This window comes from Nanorana parkeri, unplaced genomic scaffold (assembly GCF_000935625.1).
Source record: "Nanorana parkeri isolate BGI_ZX_2015 unplaced genomic scaffold, ASM93562v1 scaffold732, whole genome shotgun sequence".
NCBI classification, from domain to species: Eukaryota; Metazoa; Chordata; class Amphibia; order Anura; family Dicroglossidae; genus Nanorana; species Nanorana parkeri.
In genome coordinates this window covers 683,001-691,538 of record NW_017307000.1, presented here as the reverse complement: position 1 = coordinate 691,538, position 8,538 = coordinate 683,001, and positions in this window count along the sequence as shown.

Genomic DNA, 8,538 nt, shown 5'->3' with positions numbered 1-8,538 from the left:
GGTGCTTGCTCGTCCCCCCTTTCCTGCCCTGCCTGGCCAGTGCTCGGATTAAGGGTCTGATTTGGAATTTTAGGGGAGACCCCCTTTTTTATTTTTGAGTGTTGGGGTCTCCCTTAAAAATCCCAACAAAGCCTAGTGTAAGGGATCAGGGCGTATTGCGTTCCATCTCGATCGCAACGCCAATGCCGAACATTGCAGAGCGGGGGTTGCGTTCCAGCATGGAACGCAACGTACGCGATGACGTCATGCGACTCCTCCCACCTAGCGGCTGGAGACCGCTTATAAGCCTCGTGGGAGCTGTGCACGGCGTTCCACTAATTTGGAGTGTACGCCGTGCCTGCTCCAACCTCTGCCAGGCTGTGCATAACCGAGGGAACTTCATCCCTGGAACCTCAACCTTGGGACTTCACCCTGCTGGCTCATCACTCGCTGGCTACTTGGGACTATACGTCCACAACAGCTAAACCGCAAGTATCAGTCACCTCAGTGACTGCAATTAAGCTGGACTGTTGTTCTACTTCACTTAGAACCTGTAATACCAAATGCCTATGTGAATTACTTCTACCTACCAATTGCACCGCGTTCCCCTCATGGGATATTGATGCTTCTGTATTGTGTGACATACAACCCCTGATGTAAGGACTGTATTACTGTTGCCTGCAAAGAAGATCAAATCACGCTCACAAAACAACACACACCCCCTCCACTGATAGAGGGTGTAGCCCCTACCAGTTAAAGAAGAGATAGGATAGGGAGCAGGTGTATGATGTTAGGATCCCAAACTCTCAGTATTGAAGAAAGAGAGAGCCGCCTGGGAATCCGCAACTGAACAACCTGAACAAAACCCCTCACTCTCGTTTCAGGGGTTGTGTACCGGTACATGCAACCCGTTTCCGCAGTTGAGATCCTAGCAACCCAGCTCGGTGCATTACACCTAGAGAATCCTGTATGACATTTGGGGGGAACTCCACGCATCAGGGTTCCCTCCTAACATTCCTATCAGACTTAAAGGGTCTGGTATAATTTATATGTCCCTTTTCATTCCATTCGTTACCTTTGCTGCTTGGAAGCATTCGACTATTCACTCTCTGCTGTTCGGCCCCTATGAGAATAGAGGTGAACAGCAGAAAATTAACTGCCGAACGTTTACCCCAGCCGATCCAGATGTTGCATCGGCTGAGGCGAATGGATTCTTCTCTTCAGTTCAGCCGAACTTGCTGAGGCTGTTCAGCTGAACTGAAGGGAAGTGGAGCGGGCCGAAATAGCCGTACAGAGCTGCTGTGAATAGCCAAAGATGTTTCGGCTGTATTCACTTCGGTTCGTTTATTCATTCGGCTACCTTCGGCAGCTTAGTGAATAACTCCCTTAGTTGCCAGGAATGAAGAAAATACCCAGTATGTGACTCACTTCCCTTCTAATGTGACACTACTGGTGCTTGGACTAACTCTGTCACTTGGGGCAGAGTGGCTGCCCTTTGCCTTCTGTAAGCAAGTGACTCGCAGTTTACAAGGGAGATTAGCAGTGGAGTGAGGTAAAGGTAAGTACCGTAAGAATGTGCTGAATAGGTGCTAGGCATCAAGGCAAACCTGCTGCTTTGTCATGAATGGACAAAGCACAGGTTTGCTTTAGGTATCCCCCATGAGCCCTATCTGAGGCATGCCAAACTTGTCTCATTATTTAAAACTCAGTTTAATGTAATCTGAGATTATTTTTTGTTTTTAGAACAGTGGCAATATTTCCTGAATTGCAATATTTGCAATAATTGCAATATTAGTTTATGACTTTAAATTAGCTGTGCTTAAATGAATACTGTAGTAACACCTGATAATGGTAACTACAACTTCAAAACAAAGGTGATGAATCCTAAGCTTTGGCAATGTTTATTGCATGTAAATGGAGTGGGAATTCTCCTTTATCTCAAGGTTGTAAAGATATTTCACTCTGCACTAACTAAATTGGTGAGTGGCCTGATGACGAGTGAGATGAGAGTGGCCTCTCTTGCTGCGCCAGTCCGAACACCCTGAATAGTGGAACAGGTGCGTAAGGACAATGAATGTCATGGGTGCCAGTGAGTGATGTAGGTTCTGAAGAAGCTGCGTGCAGGTTGCAGAGGTCTTCTAGCAGGACACAGGTTCAGAACATAGGATTCAAGTAGGAGGTTCAAGAACGTACTAACAGTATATAGCTGAAGATCAGTCAGCATGGAGGCCAGAGTGCGTCAGCCATAAATAGCCCATATGGCACCACCGTTTAAAAACAAGCACATGCACACGTCCTCACACACACCGCGGAATGCGCGCACCCCTGCACAGAGGTGCACGACCATGCACAGTTCTATGCGCAGAACTATGCACATGCACTTGCAAAGGTGTCCGTCCAGCACTCTGGCCGCACAGGTTGGTTCTGGCTTCCTGACGGGTATTATTGATTAATATTGGTAGATGGTATTAATAACAATAATTGGGTAAGGTCCTGAGAGTCAACTAAATGCCGATATTATGTCCCAAGAGACTACTGTAATCTCAGATTTAGACTAGAAACCTTAAGTGTACGTAAATCTGTAGTAACCTAGTTCAATAAAAATATACTGTTTTAGGATAGAGTCACACCTATCCATACAAACATAGAAGAGTGACAGCAGACAAAGTCCAGGTGGTCCATTGAGTCTGACCCATTTGTTTGTATTTTGTTAATCTATTTGTGTGTTTGTCACAAGTCTGTTTAAATTCTGTTTAAAACGTATTGTTGACTGACTCACTGGGGTTGATTTACTAACCTTTTAAACACACCACGAACGTGTATACACCTCTGTAGTGTGTTCCCTCCCAGCATGATCTATGGGAGGAATCGAAAACACCTTTGTAGTGTGTACACACCCAGCAGGTGTGTTGTTCAAAGCCCTGCAATGAATTGCAAGGTAATGTGGTGTAAATTAGCTCTATGTTATGTTGCTTGCGTTGATGAATGCAGGAATGTAAATGCATGAGCTAACCATTTTTGTCTAAACTGTGAAGCAGCATTATATATGCATCATGTGCATGATTTTTCCATATATGGCATTAGTGGAAATATGCTTTTAGAGACTTTTTGGTTGATAAATACGTTTTGCTGTGTGAAAATCACACACACCTGGTGTGTGTGTGTGTGTTTAGGTTAGTAAATCAACCCCACTATCTCTGTTAGAAGTCTGTTCCAAGCTTTACTACTCTTTCGGCAAAATCAGAATTTCTAAGTTTGGTTTTGAACTTTCCTCCCACTAATTTGAGGTTATGTCCCTGTGTTCTTGATCTTAGCTTTATACCAAAAAAATACTGCCCCCCAGAACCTTATTCACACCCCTATTGTATTTAAATATTTCAACCATGTCCTCCCTTTCTTTTCTTTTCTCAAAACTGTACATATTGAAGTGTATTTCCAACTTTGCAGTCAAAATTGAGAAAACCCCACTATAAGCTTTTGTGTTCCTATTCAAACAGCATACCTAAAAATAATTTAAAGATATGTATTACCTTTTAGATATCTCTATTTAGCAGGCCTTTACCTGCTTCTCTCTCATTTTCAGTAACCAGAAACTCTTAAGGAGGCTATTCACAAAAGGGTGAAGAGTTTGGAGAAGGCAGGAGAAGTTAACAATCTAGGACAACATAGCTGATTTGGAAAGATTCCCCAATTCAGCTCACTCTCCAGTTCTGCTATGTTGTCCTAGATTGTTCACTTCTCATGCCTTCCCCAAACTTTTCACACTTTTGTGAATAGCCCCCTTAATGTACTAATACAATACTAGGACAGACTGTGCTTCCCCTTATTAACATACAATGCTTGTAGATCTTTAACCCAGCGGCATTCAACCATTCACTCACTGCCGTTCGGCCCCCATGAGAATAGGGGCGAACGGCAGCGAGTGAGCTGGCGGAGCTTCGGCTCAGCCGATCCAAATGTTGGATCGACTGAGTCAAAGTCCCTCTGCACTTCGACTCAGCATGCTCTGCATGTTCGGCTGACCGAAGTGCAGCCGAAGTCGGATGATTTCAGCAGATGTAAGGCTGAAATCAGGCGTACAAGCCAGAAGAGAATAGCCGAACGTAGTTCGGTTCACTTCGGCTGGGTTATTCACTCGGCTACCTTTGGCAGCTTTGTGAATAACCCCCAAAGTATTTACATATTCTAAACTGCCACTGAAAGTGAAGAAAGTGAGCCTCGTTTAAGCGCCAAGCAACAGTGCTGTCACATGGAGGGAAGTAGAGAGTGCTTTGCCCTATGAAAGCTGTCACAGCTTGGAACTTACACAGAGCTCACTCTCGGTAGCTGCATGGATTTGTGTGGAAGTGAAAGCATGGTAAGTATATGCAGCTGGAGGGGTGGCATTAAAGTGAACCTATTGTTTTGCCTTATTATCTGGGAATAAAAGGGGACTAAATCATATGCACCCAGAATTATCCAGAAGTACAGTGAGGGGAATTTATCAAAACTGGAGCAGACAAAAAGTGGAACAAAAAATTCCCCCCAATGTATTTTCCTGGCTTTTGTTGCCTTACATGCTGCTTATGGAGCAATCGTATTACTTTGGATTATGGCAAATCGGTGAAAAACCTGGATAAGAATGTGCTATAATTTAATTTAAATATATGTACTTTTATTTATTGGAGTATTTTGCATGCTTTCTATATAAACATTGTCACAAGTTTAATGAGGCATATCATTTGAATTGGAGATGAGTACATAATCAGATAAGCCACGTAAGCTGTATTTTTAGCAGTGTATTTATTGATCACATGACAGTATATAAAATTGTTTAGTAAAAATAAGTACAGTTTTCCATTAGCTTCTGGTAGCCATTTTAGGTGTGCCTGTCTAGAAACAAAATATTTTGTTTAGCTATGAACAGTGATGGTGGTCCATAAGAAGGGAACACAATGAGCCCCTTAAGATTCTTTGCATGTCCAAGTCATGCAGTGCTAGGACAGGGTCTTTTATTGCCCAAGGCAAAAGGGCAAAGTGAGCCCTCCACCTCCTTAAACTGTGAAGGTTAGAAGCAATGGTCTTTTTGTGTCCCCTCCTGCTAAAGTGCCCAAGGCGGTTGCCTTTCCTTTGGCCCGTTCCTGAATGTCTTGTACATTTTGAAAATATAATGTACAGCACAGATTACAAAAGGTATAATGCGGGCAATACACAGTTCACTGACACTTCTTTAAGTTCATTAACAATAAGTAATTAAAGGAGAATTAAGAGGCGAGTGATTTTCACTCAGCCTCATAATCTGAGCCGACCTGTGACAATGAAACTGTCACAGGTCGGCTCAGTAGATCGGGAAGTGAGCGAACACATACAGTCGCTCGCTCACTTCTCGATCTATCAGTGAAGAAAGCCGTGACTCACTCCCGGCTCCCTGCAGGGATCCCCCCCCCCCCCCCCGATCCCCCCACGCTAACAAGCACACACACATCTTTTTTGTCCGATCCTCCAGCGCTGACAGGCAGAGCCAGCTGTCACACACGCAGCTGGGTGGATCCAGACAGCATTGTCGGGATCCGTTCCGGCTTTGGCGTCTCAGTATACCGCGAGCTGGAGCTTTGGGTGACAGGAGGACGCTAGTCTGTGTCCTCCCATTACCCTTGGGAGAACTACGGGGAAAAGCCCTGACCCCATAGTTCTCCTTTAATACTTTGTAAGCAATGAGAATTAATACATACTATTATACATACTATATGCAATGCAGAAATCCTATTTGCTTTGTGTTACAGGATTTTACACAAAGTAATTGTACTTTATATTATATTGCAGTTACTTTATATACTATATATTTATATAATACTTTGTAATATACTCCCATAGGCTGCGAAAATGTCACCACACTCACAATGTGGAAGAGCTGGGAATGTACTGCAAAAATTCTTAGAACATCAAAAGAATGGAAATTAGGAAGATACAGTTAATGGAATTCTGACACTCTGATGAATAATTTATGTTTCAGTTAGCTTACCAAGGACTGTATACATTTTAAGTTGAAACCTTTTACATAATGTGCAGCATGATGAAAGAGCAGAGTGGCCAGTTATTGGACTGGGTCCAAGAGATAACCAGAGGTTAGATTAAACCATGTTGAAATGTCACTATAGAGTGCTATGCAAATACTCTACACAAAGATGTGATGTTAGGATTCTGATTCTTATTAACCTTTAAGGGTATTTCCACCTTTGCGGCCAAGTTTTAGAAACTCCTACCAATTTTTTTGTTTTGTGTTCCCATTTAAACATCATACATAAAATAATTTGAAAAACTATTTCTCACTTTTCTAGCTCTTTTTGAAGCAGGATTATACACGGAGCTCTATAGACAGCTTGCAATGTTCAGAATAAAAAACAAGACAATGTGGACATAAAAATGTCATCTAGCAGCAATAGCATTTTTATATTGATACATTTCAACTTTGCAGAGGTACACCGTACAGCTGAGACATTTGTCATGCAGGTTAAAGGCATCCCACAAGCATGTAATTTAAAGGAATTGTGTATTCCTAAAGCGGAACTTTACCTATATCTTCAAAATAACAACAAACACGCCTTTAAAATTTTTTAGTAATGATAATCTACACACACATACTTCTAGATAATTGCCGGCTTTGTATTCTTTGCATTCCTTGTTTCTCTTTTCTTCCCCAGTCTTCTGACAGTGGCCATGTTTACTAAGGGCAGATGACTAGCTCTCCTATTACTTCCTGAAAATCTTGCACATGTGACTAGGACATGTGATCATCCACATCATCTCAGGGGAGGAAAATGCCTTTCACTGAGATGATATGAGATTTCCCAGCAATGCTATGCTGATGACAAGGCAATCCCAGTGTGCATTGCTTGGGCAAACTGAAGTCATTTGCCCTTTCAAAGCAGGAGGTGAATGCTCTGTAAGTGTAAGTATTTCAAAATCATAGCTGACATGTCTATGTTATTATTAATCATCATACATAGAGGGATGCATTGGTAGAATTTGATTTTTGAGTGTTAAGGTCCGCTTTAACCACTTGCTGACCGGGGCGTTTACACCCTCTTCCTGTCCGGGCCATTTTTTAGTGTTCAGCGCTGTAGTACTTTGATTGACGTTTATTCCGTCATGCAACGCTGTACTGAAATGAATTTTATACCATTTTTTTGGGGACAGATAGAGCTTTCTTTTGTTGGTATTTAATGACCACCGGGGTTTTTATTTTTTACTATATAAGAAAAAAGTACAGAATATTAAAAAAAAAAAAGTTTTTCCCTGTATTATTTTAGGAAACATTTATTTCTACCCAGTTTTTTGGTAAAATATAAAAGACGGGGTCACATCGGGTAAATAGACACCAAACATGTCAAGCCTTAAAATTTGCAATGTTGCAATGCAATTTGCAATGTTGCAAAAAATGACCATAGCCAAAATTGCCCATAGGCGACACTTTAAAAGATTTTACCGCTCATCAGTTTAGTGTTATCAGTGATTAATGGCCCAATAATTATTGCTCTCACTCCGACGTTTGCGGCAATATGTAACATGTGCTGTATAATTGGAGCAATCGTCGTTTTTGCGTGTAGGTGCACCTAACGCATTTTTGCACATCTATGTGGGGGAGGGGGACTTTATTGTTATCACATAGGGTGCTAAGAAGTATCCTATGTGGTAACAAATTACAGTGACAGGTCCCCTTTATGGAGACATCAGGGGTCTCGAAGACCCCTAATGTCACCTAGGGACCCCCAGAGAAGCTGATGAAGCACAGATGTAGCGGAGAGTGACAGAGAAATGCGGAAGTGATGTAATATAAATCACTTCCTGCATTCAGAGAGCGGAGGGAGATTGTGTACTGATCTCCATCCCTTCTCATTGCACAGAGCCACATCGCTCGGGATGGATGGTCGCCCGAGATCGCGGCGACGGTGGTGGTGGCAACAGCAATGGCGAGAAGAGGTAAGGACGGGGGGGCACAACCTGACTTGCATCATACAAGCGATCGGGCGTCTTCACAGACGCCGGACCGCTTGTATGTAAACGGCCATCGCTGGCTATTTAAAATCCTGGCGGTTTTCCGCTCGTGCGCGCCAGGGGGCGCGTGCGATTCAGGCGCAGGCACGAAGGACGTCTAAAGACGCCCCCCCACATCCAGGAGACTCCCGCCCGGCCGTCGGGAGGTGGTTAATGTTGCCCTTTAAGTCTTATTAAAAGATCTGCTCCCTGCTGAAATGTAGTTTTTAAATTTGTGTATGCACTGGTACATGTTTTCATGTCAATGGCCAGCTACCTATGAACACCCATTTTCTAACCACAATCTTGAAAATCGGTCTTCAGAAAACAATTACATGATCTGACACCCACAGACTTTAATGGGGTTCAGGCGTTGCTCCCCCCAACTGAAGCCAGGTCTGTTTGCTCATCACTAGTGGATACACAAGGCAGTGAGAACAAATCCAAATGTTGACTCACAGAGTTATCTTGCAACAAATTAGAGCTTCAGCTCTTTTTTGATTTGAGTGGTCAGTAGATTTTTTTTTTTGGGGGGGGGGGGGGGGG